This window comes from Arachis hypogaea, chromosome 20 (assembly GCF_003086295.3).
Source record: "Arachis hypogaea cultivar Tifrunner chromosome 20, arahy.Tifrunner.gnm2.J5K5, whole genome shotgun sequence".
Classification (NCBI taxonomy): Eukaryota; Viridiplantae; Streptophyta; class Magnoliopsida; order Fabales; family Fabaceae; genus Arachis; species Arachis hypogaea.
In genome coordinates this window covers 100,328,565-100,350,157 of record NC_092055.1, presented here as the reverse complement: position 1 = coordinate 100,350,157, position 21,593 = coordinate 100,328,565, and the positions used below count along the sequence as shown (strand labels likewise).

The following is a 21,593-nucleotide window of genomic DNA, read 5'->3' as shown; positions in this document are numbered from 1 at the left end:
TCTGAATAGTCTAACTAGGATAATCAATTAACTATTATTTGCTTTAATCCGTTAATCTCTGTGGGATTCGTCCCCACTCCTAGTGGGTTATTACTTGACGATATTTGGTGCGCTTGCCAAAGAATGGATTCATTTTATATGGGGAGTGAATTCCGGTCATCATAGGTATTATGAGATTTCTGACCAAAAGAAAAGAATCCTTAAACTTGAATTGAAAAAGAAGAAAAGAAAAAGAAAGAGAGAAAAAAAGAAGCAAAGAAAAATCAAGATAAGGATCAAAGGTTGCAAAGCTCTGAGCATCAATGGTTAAAGAACCCAACTATGTGTCTGTGGTGTGGTTGTCTAAGGATAGGGCTTGAGCGATTAGATCCGAGGGGTGCTTCATCACCTAGTAACTTGGACCAACTGGTCCGGAATTACCGATCAAAAGCCCACCATCAAAAGTTCCCTTGAGACAAAGCATTTAGAAGCCCAAAGCGGCTCTGGACATCGATGGCTGGGAACTTAAAATATTTAACTATATGCTTGTGGTGCAAACGTATCAAAGAGTGACTCGGGTAATTAGATCTGAGGGGTGCTTTATCACCCAATAACTAGGGCCAACTGGCTCGGGATTACTGATCGAACACACACTATTAAGAGTTGCCTTTAAAATGGAGCACTTAGAGTTGTCAACCCAAAAAGCTCTCTGTTACAAATAAAGGATTCAAGGATCAATCAAAGCTTAAAAGAAGAATCTCATAATACTATCCGAGCCTTAACTCTCAGGGATCCCCCACTCCCAGAAATACAAGATTAATCAAAGATAGAAAGAATTCAAGATACTCACATGATTTGCTAAACCCCACTCATAAGAGGGACATGAGCTTCAAGAATGATTCAAGACCCTTTCATCTAAAACAATTCTTTTCTTCTCTTTTCTTTTGCTTAAGGACAAGAAAAGTATTAAGTTTGGTGTTGTGATTTGTTTTCATCTTTAGTATTCCATTCAATAAACTAAGAATTATTTCAAGATAAGTAGTGATTTTATGATTAATTGAGTAATACTTTGAGTTAGTGTGCATTCATTGATTACAGGAGAATTTGAAAGAGAATTAGCAAAGATTAAAGAGAAAATGGGGCCAGAAAAACCTTTGAGCAAGAAGAGAGAAGCAAACAGAAAGCTCTTTGGACTAAACAGAGAGTTCCCTGTATGAAAATCAAGCTTCACGTGCAACGTGGGAAAGCAGTGTGCCATGCCAACCAATTACGCCCTCCCAGGGGCATTAGGCACTTCAACATGGGACGTGGGAGCATTGGCGTACAACACCAAAACAGAAGCCGTGTGTACGCATGACCCATGCGTACGCACAAGTGGCGGAATATGCTCATTCATGCGTACGCATGACCCCCATTTTAATGTGGTACATAGAAGAATAGACGTGAGACGTGAAGGCTTTCACATGGGATGTTGGCCATCGTGCGTACACATGACCCATGCGTATGCACAACAAGAAGATTTTGAGCCATCATGCGTACCCATGAGGCATGCGTATGCACGATTGCACTTTAGGGTGGGACATAAGTTTTTCTACGTACAACGCAATGGAGAAAACAGAGGCAACAATTAAAGGAAATAAAGGCGACGTTCAATATGGGTTTGTTCACATGAGATGTGGGGGAGACAAAGGGCAATTTAATTCAAGAATGAGCTTCACATTGCACGTTGATCCTTCACGTGCGATGTGGAATTGTGGGCACTCTCCAGGGATGTTAATTTAGCCACTAAACCTCCAACTTCTCATCACTTGTGTGGTTAATCAAAGGCTTAACTTAAGCCCGCCAATGACAGCATTAATTGAGGATTTGAAAGAGGAAAAGATTGAAAGCTTGGCTGGAGGAAAACATTAATTAGTTATATTTTATTTTATTTGAGTTTTTATTCTGTTTTAAGTTTAAATTTGAATTTCATTAGGGTTAGTAGTTAAGGAAAGGAGTTACACATTTTGGGAATCTCCTCTTCTTCGGCAACTTTTACTTTTCATAGTTCTAGGACTTCTCTGAAGAACATGAGCAACGAATTCTCCTTGGTTAAGGTTAGGAGCTCTATTGATTCCATGGATTAATGTTCTAGCTTTTTACACTTTTGATTAATGCATTGATATCTTTTCAAGAATAGGTTTTCGTTCTTCATCCTAAAGGGTTTGAATGTGTTGGAAAACAATTATTCTCTGACTTGAATTCTTTTAACTTCTTAGAAAAGTTGATTAATTGAATTGAGCTTGAAAACCAATTCTCACAACTCTTAAATTTTCAAACTAGACTTGATAAGTGACATTGAATCAACTAGGGGAGATACTTAAGTAATTGACTAAGAAATTAGCGATTAATTAGGTAAAAGAAATTAAATTACCAAGGGATTGGGATTTAATTAATAATGAATTGCCATGGAAGTATCTTTGCATAATCAAGGTGAAAAGTGAAACTTATTGAACCGCAAGTTTCAACATCTCTAAAACCTTTAGTCTTTTAATTATATTATCTTTCAATACTCACTGTTTGCTTTTGTTACACTTCTATTTATGTTCAAGCCTTTCAAAACCCTAATTTTGATTATCTAACTAGATTAATTAATTGACCATTGCTTGCTTAATCTGTTAATCCTCGTGGGATCGACACTCACTCACCGTGAGTTTATTACTTGGTACGACCCGGTACACTTGCCAGTGTTTTGCGGTTTATAAAATCTGCATCAAAAAGAGTGATTAATGTTACAAAAGTTAACAATAATATAATTTCTAAATACACTTTTTTTATTCTTTTTTTTGTTAATTTTATTTATTTTATTTTATACTTTTATATATATGCTCAAATTATATAAATTATTTCTTAAAATAAAGATGATTCTGTTGACAGATATTATTTTGAACAATTTTGTTGTAATTAAAAATTTGAAAGAAGATAGTAAAAAATTGTATAGTAATTTAATTATTTTTTATTTGTATTAAATTTTTTAATTATCAATATTTTATATTAATTTTAATTAATTAAAAAAAGTTAATTGGGCTAGCCCGTTGGCCTGCCATAAAAATTGAATAAATTAACATTTTGAATTTGCATTACTTGATGGAGAGGGTTAGTATTTTGAGTCCGCTTTAAATTATATTATTTACCATATATTTAAAATATAAATCTAACAAAAATACATGGTTAAAGTCAACTAGGTATTCATATGGTCATTTATATAAGGTTGTAATAAAGAAAGGAGGTTATTATTATTCAAAAAATTGAAAGAAACAAAAATGCAGTTATTATTAGGATTTCTATGTGGTGTTTTGGTGTTAGAAATAATCATAATTTATGTCTATCTATTGTTCAGTAGTTCTAGAATCTACATGGAATGAAATAATAGATGTGGATAAACCGTGATAATTTTTTTTATACTTTGAAATCACTCATGTCAAGCATGTTAAAAGAAGAAAACCGAAAGAGCAAGAAAGCAATGGTAGTACGAATCCCCACACCTTCGTACAATTGTACCAGCAAGTGCACTGGGTCGTCCAAGTAATATATGAGCGAGTCAGAGTCGATCCCACGAGGATTGTGGTTTGAAGCAAGCTATGGTTATCTTGCAGGTCTTAGTCAGGCAAAATCAAAAGTTGATAGATAAATACTTGTGAGATCTAAACTAAGTTGGCATGTAAATAAGGAAAAGGGTAATCAGTAATAGGAATATGGTAAAGGATTGGAGTTGCTTTGTCTTTCTGAATTAACTCTGGTAATACTATCTTCTTTGCTTGTGAGTGATCTCTTCAATGGCAGGCTGTATGTGATCAACGCCTTTATTGAGAGGTCGTCAATACTCCTCCAGATATGAACCACAGGGTTAGTGTGGATCCATCTCTACTTGAGGGTGAAGAGCGTACATTCCATTCTCCTTAATGATCCTACTCAAAATGCCACAGACAAGGTCGGATCTTCCGGATCAGAGAATGCTGCATCTTTGAGTTCTAGCCTCTACCACAAAGACCCTAATCTCCCCGTAAATTGGCTGAACTGGTGTCTCGAGAAGTCCCCAACAAAATCGTGGATTAGCCGTCTGAGACATGTATAATCAAGCTGGTGGTCTGTGCTTTCCACTGAAGTATTCACATGCACCCAAGTAGACGTGGGTGTTTGTCAGGCACGTTCATCTTAGTATGATGAACAGAGCTGATTGTCACTGATAATCCTATTCACCATGTTGAAGAACGAATATACATTTTAGAATTAATTAATATTTTTATTAATTCAAAGGACTCAGCAGGGCTCCTCCCCTCAACCTAGGAAGTTTAGAAACTCATACTGAAAAGGAAAATACAAAGTGATAAACGAAAAAAAGGCTGAATGATGGGCGAAGATCCTTAACAGAGTGTGATCTTCTACTTTAAATACTAAACTAATGACTAGTAAGGGTAAAACAGTCTTTCTACTGCTAAAATCCACTTTTGGGGCCCACTTGGTGAGTATTTGGGCTGAGCTTTGATGAGATCCACGTGCTATGAGGCTCTTAGGGCATTGAATGCTGGCTAGGGGGTCCTCTCTGGGTGTTTGGACGCTGGACTCTACTCTGTGGGCGCTGGATGCCTGGAAGGGGGCAGGTGGCTGGCGTTGGATGCCAATTTTCGGCCTTCTAATTTGAAGCAAAGTATGGACTATTATACATTACGAAAAAGCTCTGGAAGTCAGCTTTCCATAGCCGTTGACACTACTATATAATTGACTTTTACTAACATTTAAAAAATGTTACCAAATTATAATAAAATATTTCCTATGTATATTAGTAACATTTTAATAAATGTTAAATATACCATATGTTACTAAAGAGTTTTACTAACATTTTTCTAAGGATTTAATAACATTTAGTAAAAATGTTACAAAAGATAGTCTATAGTAATATTTTGAGAAATGTTACAATAGATAGTTTTTGTAACACTTAAAAAAATGTTACCATAGATATTTTTTTATAACACTTAAAAAATATTACAATAGATATTTTATGTAACATTTAGAAAAATGTTATCATAGATATTTTTTGTAACACTTAGAAAAATATTGCCGTATATATTTTTTGTAACACTTAAAAAATTGTTACAAAAGATCTTTAGTAATTTTTTTTAGTTATATTATACTATTTTTTATTTTATATTATACACAATATAAATATACTAAAATTAATTACTACAACATAAAATATTTCATTAAATTCAAAAATTCACAAAATAAATTTTTTATAGACTATTTTATTAATCAATAATCATTGTACAAGTTTGCTTCGTGATGCAAATAAATGAGAAAAAATACTTATAGCACTTAAACTCTATTCCCATTGCGAATATCGCATTTGAGAACAACTGATAAGTCTCCTACGCGCTCTTCATGCATAATTGAAGTTGGAGAATTTGATTCATTCTTTATATTAGATTCCATGACGTTGTATTGCCTTGATAGCTATGAATGTCGAGGTATCAACAAATCGACTGTGCAGCAGGAAAGCTTTTCTATCTCTGACCACTTTCTCCTCTTCAGTTTTGCAAGGAAGAGAAGCCAATACTGCAAAATCTAAATCCCATTGTCTAAGCTCATATTCACCATTTCTATCTTGGCCACCACCATTACAACCCCAGCTTTCATCCTGAGCAGGAAGGGCAGGAAAGTTTGAAGGTGACTCGGCAACAGATGGAGGGACAAGCCAGGTATTTGCTTGGAATCCATATGGAAGATTGCCAAACTGAACGAGATAAATTGTTAGGAAAAGAAAAAGGAAAACACTTTTTTATTTAAAAGAAAAAAATAAAATCAGTTGGTATAAATATTACCTTGTCATGTTCAGACTTCAGAGAAAGCTTTCATTAAAGATTCATATGCCTGCACCAATCAGAAAATTATTTAAAAGGATTTTAATAGAAAACTTAAATTTCAAAATTGTGCTTGTTTAAAATTTACAGAATAACCAACACAGAATATAGAAAATGTTAAAACTTAAAACATGAATATGTTCCATTACAGCAACAAGCTCATGATTAGTAACCAAAAAACTACATACATTAGCGAAACCTCGACTTAGCTGTTGTGGAAGATCAACCAAAGTGTGACTTTGCAGATATTGTTTTCTAATAGGATAAAACCCTTTCTCTGAAGCCACCACTTCTATTACCTTCCCATTGCAGATTTTAACCTACATGCCCCAGCACCATTTTTAGCTTCAAAATTACGATTATTGTAAGAAATGACAGTTTAATTTCTATGCTAATTGTATCTGAAACAACTAACACACACATGTATATAAAGAAAAAATTAGAATCTGAAGCTGAAAGTAGTCTCCTTTACTTCTATCTTCTTCACTTTTCAGCTCACATTCCTTCAAATCTGCAATTGACTTAATTACCCATTAGCACAAAATTCAAAATTTTATCCATAATCTTCATCCCCCATTATCATTTAAGCACGTGAAATGAACTGAATAAACGAAAATGTATGAAGACAAAAATGCAGAGGAATGAGCCAGAGTGAGGGTGATAGTGGTAGTTAGTTAAATTTACCTTTTATCCTTTGGCTTATTGGAACAAATGAGAGGATCGAGTGGAGCTGGATATTTCCTCCACATATTCACGAGTGCAGAAAAAAAATTAAAGAAGTTACTAGGCAAGGTGTATCACCGTGAACAAGAAAACAAGCAAGAAAATTACAAATCTCCCCTAGGACTAAGAATAAATAATAATGTATATGACATGGTACATGCCTACTTCTTTTCATTGGAAATGAAAACAACAAAAATATCAGATCGTTCAACATTGGCTATCCATCAATGCACAACTTCTTGCAAAGTAAATATACATTCTTCTCACTACAAATAAATCACAGGAAGAAAAAAAATAATCATCATAAATAGATAGCAGAAATGGAATATTAGTTTTAGAATGAAGATGAGACTCAATATGGTAGTCAACAATGAACATGCATATAGTTGAGGCCTTCTTAGATGTATGAAGAATGCAACATCATCGCTATTTTTTATTGATCCCTACCAAACAACAGCAAAATCAACATAACCGGCAAAACGGTTATTCGAAAGATCAATGCTATTCAATGAAGAACATCTAGAGATTCTGCTAGGAATTTGTCCTTCAAACATGTTATTGGACAAAGAAAAGTAGTGAAGGAAATTGTAACTATCAAAGAAACTTTGAGGGATATGTCCTGAGAATGAGTTGTGAGAAAGATCAAGAGACCTAACTGAACTCATGTTGAGAAATGAAGTTGGTATTTGACCAGAGAAGCCATTGTGACTTAGATTAAGATTCTGAATGGTGCTGGAGAGTGTAAGTGAAGGAGTAATGCTACCATTGAAATTGTTATGAGAAAGAGACAATACCATTAGATGCTGTAACTTCTCAAGGCCTCCTCCAATTCTTCCAGATAATCCCAACCTAGCAAGATTGATCTCAGTAACTCTTCCTGTTGCTGGATTGCATTGAACCCGGTTCCATGAACAAGCACTTGAATCATCTTTCCATGAAGCAAGAGATGAATAAGGGACATGGAGGTCTGATTTGAGCACAATTAGTTCAAGAACATCATCGTTCAGCTGAACATTATTCATGTCATTGCTGTCTCCATAGCAAAAACTCAAAACTGGTTAGTTAACTAGTTAAGTTTACAAACACAAACAGAAACAGAACAGGCATGACAATATCATATCACAATAGTCGTAACATGTCACATCATATCCAAGTATTGCTTCTCTCACTCTAGTTACTAACTACTAACACTTTGCTTTCTAGTGCAAAATATTGCTAGGATAACTAAATGAATTTCGAAAATGAAGCGAGGAAAGAAAAAGGAGCGCCTTAGCAGCTGGAGATGCAATTCTGAAATTACCAGTGTCCCCTTCGAGATTCTCGGGATTGAATTGAGCAGATCTTGACATTAGGAATTCAATCAATTCATGGCCAACAAATCTTAAACATAAGCCCTTGCATGCTGCAAGTTACTCCCTCAAGGCTTGAACATAAGCCCTTTTACTCTCAAAAACACCATATATTAATTAAGTTCATTAACTCCCAATTTAAACCCAACATATATATTACTCAATTTATTAATTAATTTGATTACCTGGAGAGTATGAAATTGATAGGGAAGGCGATTCAGGTAGCATAGAATAGATAAACTTGTCTGCAATAGAGATGATGAACAGCTTATTATTCCAAGAGTTACTACTATTACTAATTGATAAACCCCTATTTTATGATTCATCTTGTGCTTAATTGAATGTTTTTATCAATTCTTCACCCACTTATTCATATGAATTGCATGGTTTTACTATTCCTTCCTTATTTTATGATATATGTGAAAACATGTTTTCTATGCTTTAAAAATATTAATTTTAATTATCCTTTATTACCATTCGATGCTGTGATCTGTGTGTTAAGTATTTCCAGGCTTTATAGGGCAGGAATGGCTTAGAGGACAGAAAGGAAAGATACAAAAATGGAAGGAAAGCACAAAAATGGAGTTTTGAAGGAAAAGGCAGCGACGCGCACGTGTGGACGACGTGGACGCGTGCCTAGCGCAAAATGGCAGTGACGCGTACGCATGGACGACATGGACGCGTGCCTAGCGCAGAGCATAAGCGACGCGAACGCGTGACCGATGCGTATGCATGACACGGAAAAACTCCAAATGACGCGAACGCGTGACCCACGTGAACGCGTGACCCACGCACACGCGTGACCCACGCGCACGTGACGTTAGGATTTTTGCCAGTAAAGAATTTTATAAAAATAGTTGCGTTGTAGATATAGTTTCTAAACCAATAGAAATCTCTTCGTACAAACGTTTTGGTTGTCACAAGTAACAAACCCCTAAATAAATTGATAACCGAAGTATTTAAACCTCGGCTTGTCTTCTCAAGGAACTGCAGGGAAGTATGTTCTTATTATTGGTTATGAAGATTGTAAATTGGGGTTTTTAAGATGAGGAATAAGTAATTTAAGTTGCAATTAAAATAGGTAAAAGACTGTAAAATAAATAGATGACTGTAAAAACATACTTTTGGCAAGGTGTAAGAAATTGGAAGTTCTATCCTAGTTATCCTTATCAATGATGATGAAAATTGAACCTTAATTCCACTTAGTTAACCTTTGCTAGAGCAAGGGAAAGTCAAGTGACTAATTAGTTAGATCTTCAAATCCTAGTTAATCCCTAAGGAAAGATTGGGATTATTGAAGTTCAATTCAATTAGCAAAGATAACAATTATCAATCATGTTTGAGTTTGATAACTCCTGAGTTACTGATTTCTTAACCAAGACCAAAAAGGGAAAAAGTAAATCTACCGGAATAAAAATGTCTTCAGATTGGAAGCAACAGTAATATAAATAAAAGAAACAATTGTAAACTGAAATATCTCAAATAACAATAATTTAAAAGAGTAATCTGTAACATAGAAGAATTCATAAATTAAATTGAAAAGATAAATAAAAAGGAATGTTGAATCTGATAGAAAGAGATAATCCTAAAAGCGAATAAAATCCTAAATTTAAATCCTAAAAGAGAGAGGAGAGAACCTCTCCCTCAAAAACTACATCTAAATCATGAAAAGTAACTAATTGGAGACTCTCCTCTGAATGGATGCATTCCCTCACTTCATAACCTCTGATCTGTGCCTTCTGGACTTGGATTTGGGCCAAAAAGGGCTTCAGAAATCGCTGGGAGCATTTTCTGTAATTTCTGGTGCGTGGCCTCTGTCACGCGGTCGCTTCAATCATGTGTCTGCATCATATGCATTTCGCTTAAGGCGCATGATGAGCGGATAATTTATACGCTTTTTGGCATTATTTTTACATAGTTTTTAGTATGATTTAGTTAGTTTTTAGTATATTTTTATTAGTTTTTAATTAAATTCACATTTCTGGACTTTACTATGAGTTTGTGTGTTTTTCTGTGATTTCAGGTATTTTCTGGCTGAAATTGAGGGACCTGAGCAAAAATCAGATTCAGAGGTTGAAGAAGAACTGCAGATGCTGTTGGATTCTGACCTCCCTGCACTCAAAGTGGATTTTCTAGAGCTATTGAACTCCAAATGATGCGCTCTCAATTGCGTTGGAAAGTAGACATCCATAGCTTTCCAGAAATATATAATAGTCCATACTTTTCCTGAGTTTAGATGACGCAAACTGGCGTTGAACGCCAGTTCCATGCTGCATTTTGGAGTTAAACGCCAGAAACAGGTTGCAAAGTGGAGTTAAACGCCAGAAACAGGTTACAAACTGGCGTTCAACTCCAAGAGAAGCCTCTACACGTGTAAAGCTCAATGCTCAGCCCAATCACACACCAAGTAGGCCCCGAAAGTGGATTTCTACATCATTTACTCATTTTTGTAAACCCTAGTAACTAGTTTAGCATAAATAGGACTTTTTACTATTGTATTTACATTTTTTTGGATTAGCTTTTGTTCATCTCTGGACATCTTTAGTTTCATCTTTAGATCACGTTTGGGGGCTGGCCATTCGGCCATGCCTGGACCTTATCACTTATGTATTTTCAACGGTAGAGTTTCTACACTCCATAGATTAAGGTGTGGAGCTCTGCTATTCCTCATGAATTAATACAAAGTACTACTGTTTTTCTATTCAATTCAAGCTTATTCCTTCTCTAAGATATCCATTCGCACCCAAGAATATGATGAATGTGTTGATTATGTGACGCTCATCATCATTCTCACCTATGAACGCGTGCCTGACAAACACTTCTGTTCTACATGCAAACAAGCTAGAATGAGTATCTCTTGGATATCTAATACAGAGGACCGAGTCCGAGATATTAGAATTTTCGTGGTATAAGTTAGAACACATGGACAGCCATTCTTGAGATTCAAAAAGTCTAAACCTTGTCTGTGATATTCCGAGTAGGATCTAGAAAGGGATGGCTGTGACGAGCTTCAAACTCGCGAGTGCTGGGCGTAGTGACAAACGGAAAAGGACAGTAAATCCTATTCCAGTATGATCAAGAACCGACAGATGATTAGCCATGCAGTGACAGTGCATTGGACCATTTTCACAGAAAGGATGGGATGTAGCCATTGACAACGGTGATGCCCTACATAATGCTTGCCATGGAAGGGAGTAGGAATGATTGGATGAAGACAGCAGGAAAGCAGAGGTTCAGAGGAACGAAAGCATCTCTATACACTTATCTGAAATTCTCACCAATGAATTACATAAGTATCTTTATCCCAGTTTATATTTTATTTATGTTTTTATTATCAATTCAGCATAACCATTTGAATCCGCCTGACTGAGATTTACAAGGTGACCATAGCTTGCTTCAAGCCAACAATCTCCGTTGGATCGACCCTTACTCACGTAAGGTTTATTACTTGGACGACCCAGTGCACTTGCTGGTTAGTTGTATCAAAATTGTGAAAAAGAACTAAAATTATGAACGTGCGTATTAAGTTTTTAGCGCCGTTACCAAGGAATGAACGATCACGATTTCGTGCACCAAGTTTTTGGCGCTGTTGTCGGGAATTGTTCGAGTTTGGACAACTGACGGTTCATCTTGTTGCTCAGATTAGGTAATTTTATTTTAATTTTAAGTCTTTGTTTTTATTCTTTTTATTTTCGAAAACTTTTCAAAAAAAATTATTTCTTTTTTTTCGTTTTTCCCAAAATAATTATCGAAAAAACCAAAAAATTAACAAAATCATAAAGTTTGGTGTCAATTGCATCTTTTTAATTTTCTAAAAAAATTATTTTCGAAAATTTCATGCATTGCATTCTTCATGATCTTCAAGTTGTTCTTGGCCAGTCTTCTTGTTTGATCTTCATATTTTCTTGTTTTGTGTCTTTTCTTGTTTTTCATATGCACTCTTAAAACATTAATGTCTAAAGAATAAAAATTTTTAAGTTTGGTGTCTTGCATGTTTTCTTTTCTTGAAAATTTTTCAAAAATAAGTTCTTGGTGTTCATCTTGGCATTCAAAGTGTTCTTGGTGTTCATCTTGACATTCATAGTGTTCTTGCATGCATCACATGTTTTGATCCAAAATTTTCATGCATTGAGTCTTTTTGATGTTTTTCTCTTTCATCATTAAAAATTCAAAAAATAAAAAAATATCTTTCCCTTATTCTATCATAAAATTTCGAAAATTTGGGTTGACTTTTTCAAAAATTTTTCAAAATTAGTTGTTTCTTATGAGTCAAATCAAATTTTCATTTTAAAAGCTCTATCTTTTTCAAATCTTTTTCAAAAAATCAAATCTTTTTCATTTTTCTTTCATAATTTTCGAAAATTTCAAATTGATTTTCAAAAATCTTTTTCTTATTTCTATTTCATATTTTCGAATTTAATACTAACAATTAATGTGATTGATTCAAAAATATTAAGTTGTTACTTGCCTATTAAGAAAGGTTCAATCTTTAAATTTTAAAATCATATCTTTTAGTTTCTTGTTAGTCAAGTAATCAACTTTAATTTTCAAAAGCAAATCTTTTTAAATTTCTTTTTCAAATCTTTTTCAAAATAAATTTCAATCACATCTTTTTCAAAATCAATTTCAAAATCTTTTCTAACTTCTTATCTTTTCAAATTTGATTTTCAAATCTTTTTCAATTAACCACTTAACTTTTTGATTGATTCTTATCTTTTTCAAAACTACCTAACTAATTCTCTCTCTCTAATTTTCGAAAATCCCTTTCCTCTTTTTCAAAATTCCCTTTTTTTTAACTAATTGTTTTAATTTTTAATTTAATTTGATTTCAATTTTAATTTTCGAAATTTAACTTTAAATTTTATTTTTTTAATTTAATTAATTTTCGAAATTCCCTCTCTCTCATCTCCTTCTATTTATTTATTCATCTACTAACACTTCTCTTCCACCCAAAATTCAAACCTCATCTTCCTCTCCGTGTTCGAATTTTACCTCTTCTCCTTCTTACATTCTTCTCTTCTTATACTTGTATAAGGAATCTCTATACTGTGACATAGAGGATTCCATATTTTCTTTTTTGTTTTCTTCTTTTTCATATGAGCAGGAACAAGGATAAGAACATTCTTGTTGAGGCTGATCCTGAACTTGAAAGGACTCTGAAGAGGAAGCTAAGGGAAGCTAAAGCACAACTCTTTGGAGAAAATCTGACAGAAATTTTCGAAAAAGAAGGAGACATGGCCGAAAATAATAACAATGCAAGGAAGATGCTTGGTGACTTTACTGCACCAAATTCCAATTTACATGGAAGAAGCATCTCAATTCCTGCCATTGGAGCAAACAACTTTGAGCATAAACCTCAATTAGTTTCTCTGATGCAACAGAACTACAAGTTTCATAGACTTCCATCTGAAGATCCTTTTCAGTTCTTAACTGAATTCTTGCAGATCTGTGATACTGTTAAGACCAATGGAGTTGATTCCGAGGTCTACAGGCTTATGCTTTTCCCATTTGCTGTAAGAGACAGAGCTAGAATATGGTTGGACTCTCAACCTAAGGATAGCCTGAACTCTTGGGATAAGCTGGTCACGGATTTCTTAGCCAAGTTCTTTCCTCCTCAAAAGCTTAGTAAGCTTAGAGTGGATGTTCAAACCTTCAAACAGAAAGAAGGTGAATCCCTCTATGAAGCTTGGGAGAGATACAAGGAACTGACCAAAAAGTGTCCTTCTGACATGCTTTCAGAATGGACCATCCTGGATATATTCTATGATGGTCTGTCTGAGCTATCAAAGATGTCACTGGACCATTCTGCAGGTGGATCCATTCACCTAAAGAAAACGCCTGCAGAAGCTCAAGAACTCATTGACACGGTTGCAAATAACCAGTTCATGTACACTTCTGAAAGGAATCCTGTGAATAATGGGACGCCTATGAGGAAGGGAGTTCTTGAAATTGATACTCTGAATGCCATATTGGCTCAGAATAAAATATTGACTTAGCAAGTCAATATGATCTCTCAGAGTCTGAATGGATTGAAGGAATCATCCAACAGTACTAAAGAGGCATCTTCTGAAGAAGAAGCTTATGATCCTGAGAACCCTGCAATAGCAGAGGTGAATTACATGGGTGAACCCTATGGAAACACCTATAATCCCTCATGGAGGAATCATCCAAATTTCTCATGGAAGGATCAACAAAAGCCTCAACAAGGCTTTAATAATGGTGGAAGAAACAGGTTTAGCAATAGCAAGCCTTTTCCATCATCCACTCAGCAACAGACAGAGAATTCTGAGCAGAATCCATCTAGTTTAGCAAATATAGTCTCTGATCTATCTAAGGCCACTTTAAGTTTCATGAATGAAACAAGGTCCTCCATTAGAAATTTGGAGGCACAAGTGGGCCAGCTGAGTAAAAGAGTCACTGAAACTCCTCCTAGTACTCTCCCAAGCAATACAGAAGAGAATCCAAAAAGAGAGTGCAATGCCATTGATTTAACCATCATGGCCGAACCTACAAGGGAGGAGGAGGACGTGAATCCTAGTGAGGAAGACCTCCTGGGACGTCCAGTGATCAACAAGGAGTCTCCCTCTGAGGAACCAAAGGAATCTGAGGCTCATCTAGAGACCATAGAGATTCCATTGAACCTCCTTATGCCATTCATGAGCTATGATGAGTATTCTTCTTCTGAAGAGAATGAAGATGTCACTGAAGAGCAAGTTACCAAGTACCTTGGTGCAATCATGAAGTTGAATGCCAAATTATTTGGTAATGAGACTTGGGAAGATGAACCTCCCTTGCTCATCAATAAACTGAGTGATCTGGATCAACTGACATTGCCTCAGAAGAAACATGATCCTGGAAAGTTCTTAATACCTTGTACCATAGGCACCATGGCCTTTGAGAAAGCTCTATGTGACCTTGGCTCAGGGATAAACCTCATGCCACTCTCTGTAATGGAGAAACTGAGAATCTTTGAGGTGCAAGCTGCCAGAATCTCATTAGAGATGGCAGACAACTCAAGAAAATAGACTTATGGACAAGTAGAGGATGTGCTAGTAAAGGTTAAAGGCATTTACATCCCAGCTGATTTCATAATCCTAGACACTGGGAAGGATGAGGATGAATCCATCATCCTTGGAAGACCCTTCCTAGCCACAGCAAGAGCTGTGATTGATGTGGACAGAGGAGAATTGATCTTTTAACTGAATGAGGACAACCTTGTGTTTAAAACTCAAGGATCTCCTTCTATAACTATGGAGAGGAAGCATGAAAAGCTTCTCTCACTGCAGAGTCAACTAAAGCCCCCAAAGTCAAACTCTAAGTTTGGTGTTGGGAGGTTTCAACAATGCTCTGAACATCTGTGAGGCTCCATGAAAGCTCACTGTCAAGCTATTGACATTAAAGAAGCGCTTGTTGGGAGGCAACCTAATGTTATCTAATTATATTTATTTATTTTCTATTGTTATTTCGTGTTTTATTAGGTTGATGATCATGTGGAGTCACAAAAACTACTGAAAAATCAAAAACAAAATGAAAAACAGCAGAAAAAAAATATCACACCCTGGAGGAGAGCAGTCTAGCGTTTAAACGCCAAAAACAAGCATCTGTCTGGTGTTTAACGCCAGAAACAGGCACCAAGCTGGCGTTTAACGCCAGAAACCAGCATCTACCTGGCGTTAAACGCCAGAACAGAGCATGGAAGTGGCGTTTAACGCCAGAAATAAGCAGCAGTCTGGCGTGAAATGCCAAGATTGCATGTATAGGGCGTTTTACACGTCTAAAAGGTGCAGGGATGAAAAACCCTTAACACCTTAGGATCTGTGGACCCCACAGGATCACCACAGGATCTGTGGACCCCACAGGATTCCCTCAGAATCTGTGGACCCCATAGGACCCCCACCTACCCTTCACCAATCAACTCAATCACTCTTTCCCATCACCTCTTCACCACTCACATCCATCCTCTCTTCCCCAAAAACCCCACCTACCTTCAAATTCAAACTAATTTCCCTCCCAAACCCAACCCTAATGGCCGAAACTTCATCCTCCCCCACTCCTATATAAACCCCTCTTCCTTTTTCATTTTCACACAACACAATCCTAAATTCACCCTTGGCCGACAACACCTCACCCTCCATCTCCTCCATTTTCTTCTTCTTCTACTATTTTTATTTCTTCTTTTGCTCGGGGACGAGCAAATATTTTAAGTTTGGTATGGTAAAAAGCATAGCTTTTTGTTTTTCCATAACCATTAATGGCACCTAAGGCCAGAGAAACCTCTAGAAAGAGGAAAGGGAAGGCAATTGCTTCCACCTCTGAGTCATGGGAGATGGAGAGATTCATCTCAAAGGTCCATCAAGACCACTTCTATGAAGTTGTGACCAAGAAGAAAGTGATCCCTAAGGTTCCTTTCAAGCTCAAAAAGAATGAGTATCCGGAGATCCGACTTGAGATCTAAAGGAGAGGTTGGGAAGTTCTCACCAACCCCATTCAACAAGTCAGGATCCTAATGGTTCAAGAGTTCTATGCAAACGCATGGATCACTAGGAACCATGATCAAAGTGTGAACCTGAATCCAAAGCATTGGCTTACTATGGTTCGGGGGAAATACTTAGATTTCAGTCTGGAAAATGTAAGGCTGGCGTTCAACTTGTCAATGATGGAAGAGAACGCATGCCCCTACACAAGAAGGGTTAACTTTGATCAAAGGTTGGACCAAGTCCTCATAGACATATGTGAGGAAGGAGCTCAATGGAAAATTGACTCAAGAGGCAAACCGGTTCAATTAAGAAGGCATGACCTCAAACCAGTGGCTAGGGGATGGTTAGAGTTCATTCAACGCTCAATCATTCCTACTAGTAACCGGTCTGAAGTTACTATAGACCGGGCCATCATGATCCATAGTATCATGATTGGAGAAGAGGTGGAAGTTCATGAGATTATACCTCAAGAACTCTACAAGGTGGCTGACAAGTCCTCCACTTGGGCAAGGTTAGCCTTTCCTCACCTCATTTGCCACCTCTGCAATTCGGCTGGAATTGACATAGAGGGAGACATCCTCATTGAAGAGGACAAGCCCATCACTAAGAAAAGGATGGAGCAAACAAGAGATCATGGACCTCAATATGAGCATGAGGAGATTCCTCACCATGAAATCCCTGAGATGCCTCAAGGGATGCACTTTTCTCCACAGAATTATTGGGAGCAAATCAACACCTCCCTAGGAGAATTAAGTTCCAACATGGGACAACTAAGGATGGAGCACCAAGAGCACTCCATCATCCTCCATGAAATTAGAGAAGATCAAAGAGCTATGAGGGAGGAGCAAGAAAGACAAGGAAGAGACATAGAGGAGCTCAAAAGCACCATTGGTTCTTCAAGGAGAGGAAGACGCCACCCTCACTAAGGTGGACTCATTCCTTAATCTCCTTGTCTATTTATTTTCTGTTTTTTGATTTTTGAGCTTTATGTTTATCTATATTTGTTTCTTATTACATGATCATTAATGTCTAAGTGTCTATGCCTTAAAGTTATGAATATGAATCCATCATCTCTCTTGAATGAAAAATATTTTAATTACAAAAGAACAAGAAGTACATGGTTTCGAATTCATCCTTGAAACTAGTTTAATTATTTTGATGTGGTGACAATACTTTTTGTTTTCTGAATGAATGCTTGAACAGTGCATATGTCTTTTGAATTTGATGATTATGAATATTAAAAATGTTGGCTCTTGAAGAATAAGGAAAAAGGAGAAATGTTATTTGATAATCTGAAAAATCATAAAAATGATTCTTGAAGCAAGAAAAAGTAGTGAATACAAAAGCTTGCAAAAAAAAAAAAAAAAGAGAAAAGAAAAATGGCGAAAAAAAAAGCAAGCAGAAAAAGCCAAAAGCTCTTTAAACCAAAAGGCAAGAGCAAAAAGCCAATATCCCTTAAAACCAAAAGGCAAGGGTAATAAAAAGGATCAAAGGCTTTGAGCATCAGTGGATAGGAGGGCCTAAAGGAATAAAATCCTGGCCTAAGCGGCTAAACTAAGCTGTCCCTAACCATGTGCTTGTGGCGTGAAGGTGTCAAGTGAAAACTTGAGACTGAGCGGTTAAAGTCAAGGTCCAAAGCAAAAACAGAGTGTGCTTAAGAACCCTGGATACCTCTAATTGGGGACTTTAGCAAAGCTGAGTCACAATCTGAAAAGGTTCACCCAGTTATGTGTCTGTGGCATTTATGTATCCAGTGGTAATACTGGAAAACAAAGTGCTTAGGGCCACGGCCAAGACTCATTAAGTAACTGTGTTCAAGAATCAACATACTGAACTAGGAGAATCAATAACACTATCTGAATTCTAAGTTCCTATAGATGCCAATCATTCTGAACCTCAATGGATAAAGTGAGATGCCAAAACTATTCAAGAGGCAAAAAGCTACAAGTCCCGCTCATCTGATTGGAGCTAAGTTTCATTGATATTTTGGAATTTATAGTATAATCTCTTCTTTTTATCATATTTGATTTTCATTTGCTTGGGGACAAGCAACAATTTAAGTTTGGTGTTGTGATGAGCGGATAATTTATACGCTTTTTGGTATTGTTTTTACATAGTTTTTAGTATGATTTAGTTAGTTTTTAGTATATTTTTATTAGTTTTTAATTAAAATTCACATTTCTGGACTTTTACTATGAGTTTGTATGTTTTTCTGTGATTTCAGGTATTTTCTGGCTGAAATTAAGGGACCTGAGCAAAAATCAGATTCAGAGGTTGAAGAAGGACTGCATATGCTATTGGATTCTAACCTCCCTGCACTCAAAGTGGATTTTCTGGAGCTACAGAACTCCAAATGGTGTGCTCTTAATTGCTTTGGAAAGTAGACATCCAGGGCTTTCCAGAAATATATAATAGTCCATACTTTGCATGAGTTTAGACGATGCAAACTGGGGTTGAACGCCAGTTTCATGCTACATTTTGGAGTTAAACGCCAGAAACAGGTTACAAAGTGAAGTTAAACACCAGAAATAGGTTACAAACTGGCGTTCAACTCCAAGAGAAGCCTCTACACGTGTAAAGCTCAATGCTCAGCCCAAGCACATAACAAGTGGGCCTCGAAAGTGGATTTCTGCATCATTTACCCATTTCTGTAAACCCTAGTAACTAGTTTAGCATAAATAGGACTTTTTACTATTGTATTTACATTTTTTTTGATTATCTTTTGTTCATCTCTGGACATCTTTAGTTTCATCTTTAGATCACGCTTGGGGGCTGGCCATTCGGCCATGCCTGGACCTTATCACTTATGTATTTTCAACGGTAGAGTTTTCACACTCCATAGATTAAGGTGTGGAGCTCTGCTGTTCCTCATGAATTAATACAAAGTACTACTATTTTTCTATTCAATTCAAGCTTATTCCTTCTCTAAGATATCGATTCACACCCAAGAACATGATGAATGTTATGATTATGTGATGCTCATCATCATTCTCACCTATGAACGCGTGCCTGACAAACACTTCCGTTGTACATGCAAACAAGCTAGAATGAGTATCTCTTGGATATCTAATACAGAGGACCGAGTCCGAGATATTAGAATCTTCGTGGTATAAGTTAGAACCCATGGACGGCCATTCTTGAGATCTGGAAAGTCTAAACCTTGTTTGTGGTATTCCGAGTAGGATCTGGGAAGGGATGGCTGTGACGAGCTTCAAACTCGCGAGTGCTGGGCGTAGTGACAGATGCAAAAGGACAGTAAATCCTATTCCAGTATGATCGAGAACCGACAGATGATTAGCCATGCAGTGACAGCGCATTGGACCATTTTCACAGAGAGGATGGAATGTAGCCATTGACAATGGTGATGCCCTACATAAAGCTTGCCATGGAAGGGAGTAGGAATGATTGGATGAAGACAGCAGGAAAGCAGAGGTTCAGAGGAACGAAAGCATCTCTATACGCTTATCTGAAATTCTCACCAATGAATTACATAAGTATCTTTATCCCAGTTTATATTTTATTTATGTTTTTTTTTATCAATTCACCATAACCATTTGAATCCGCCTGACTGAGATTTACAAGATGACCATAGCTTGCTTCAAGCCGACAATCTCTGTGGGATCGACCCTTACTCACGTAAGGTTTATTACTTGGACGACCTGAAGAGCGGATTTTTGCCAGTAAAGAATTTCATAAAAACATTCGCGTTATAGATATAGTCTCTAAACCGACAGAAATCCCTTCGTACAAACGTTTTGGTTGTCACAAGTAACAAACCCCTTTTTAAATTGTTAACCGAAGTATTCAAACCTCGGGTCGTCTTCTCAAGGAACTGTAGGGAAGTATGTTCTTATTATTGGCTATGAAGATTATAAATCGGGGTTGAGAGTAAGGAATAAATATGATAAATAATTTAAATGGCAATTAAAATAAATAAATACTGTAAAGCAAACTTTTGGCAAGGTATGAGAAATTGGAAGTCCAGAATTAGTTATCCTTATCAACAACAATGAAAGTTGAATCTTAATTCCACTTAGTCAACCTTTGCTAAAGCAAAGGAAAGTCAAGGGACTAATTAGTTTGACCTTCGAATCCTATTTATTTCCTAAGAGAAGATTGGGATTATTGAAGTTCAGTTCAATTAGCAAAGATAACAGTTATCAATTATATTGAGCTAAGATAACTCCTGAGTTACTGATTTCTTAACCAGGACCAAAAGGGAAAAGAGTAAAATTGCTGGAATAAAACTATTCTCAGATGGGAATAATTGCAACTAATAAATAAACTAAAGCAATCATAAACTGAAATACCTCAAATAACATTAATTCAAAATAGTAATCTGTAACATGGAAGAATTCATAAATTAAATTATAAAAGTAAATAATCCTCTAAAATAATGGCATGAATAAAAGTAAAAGAGAAGCGTAAAGTAAAAGAAGCATTAAACCTGGGATTGAGAGTCACTCTTAAAACTAAGAGAAGTCCTAAATCCTAATCCTAAGAGAGAGAGGAGAGAACCTCTCTCAAAACTAGATCTAAAACATGGGAAATAACTAAATTGCCGAGCTCTCTATGAATGGATGCATTCCCCCACTTTATAGCCTCTAATCTGTGTGTTCTGGGCTGAAAAATGGGTCAAAAGCAGCCCAAAAATTGCCCCCTGCGATTTCTGTTACGTTCAGGTCGCGGGCAAGTGACGCGGAGGCGTCGTCCATGCGGCCGCACGGGTTGAGGTTCGCAGATGCGATGCGGATGCGTCATTCACGCATTCGCGTCACCTAACTTCGGGGCAGCTATGGCAAATTATATATCAAATCGAAGCCCCGGACGTTAGCTTTCCAACGCAACTAAAACCGCATCGTTTGGACCTCTGTAGCTAAAGTTATAGCCGTTTGAGTGCGAAGAGGTCAGGCTGGACAGCTTAGCAGTTTCTCCAACTTCTTGTATTCCTTCCACTTTTGCATGCTTCCTTTCCATCCTCTGAGCCATTCCTGCCCTGTAATCTCTGAAAATACTTAACACACATATCAAGGCATCTAATGGTAATAAGAGAGGATTAATAATAAGCAAATATAAGATCAAAGAAGCATGTTTTCAATCATAGTACAAAACCAGGAAGGAAAATGTAAAACATGCAAATAGTATGAATAAGTGGGTAAAGAGTTGAT

At 36.4% G+C, this 21,593-nt stretch overlaps 1 non-coding gene across 1 annotated transcript; it reads right to left on the bottom strand.

Annotated features, from left to right (window-relative positions):
• Positions 1-13,575: 13,575 nt before the first annotated feature.
• On the bottom strand, positions 13,576-13,683 carry LOC112787853 (small nucleolar RNA R71). Its single transcript, XR_003195241.1, has one exon. It is a non-coding gene; the product is annotated as a small nucleolar RNA R71 (small nucleolar RNA).
• Positions 13,684-21,593: the final 7,910 nt, after the last annotated feature.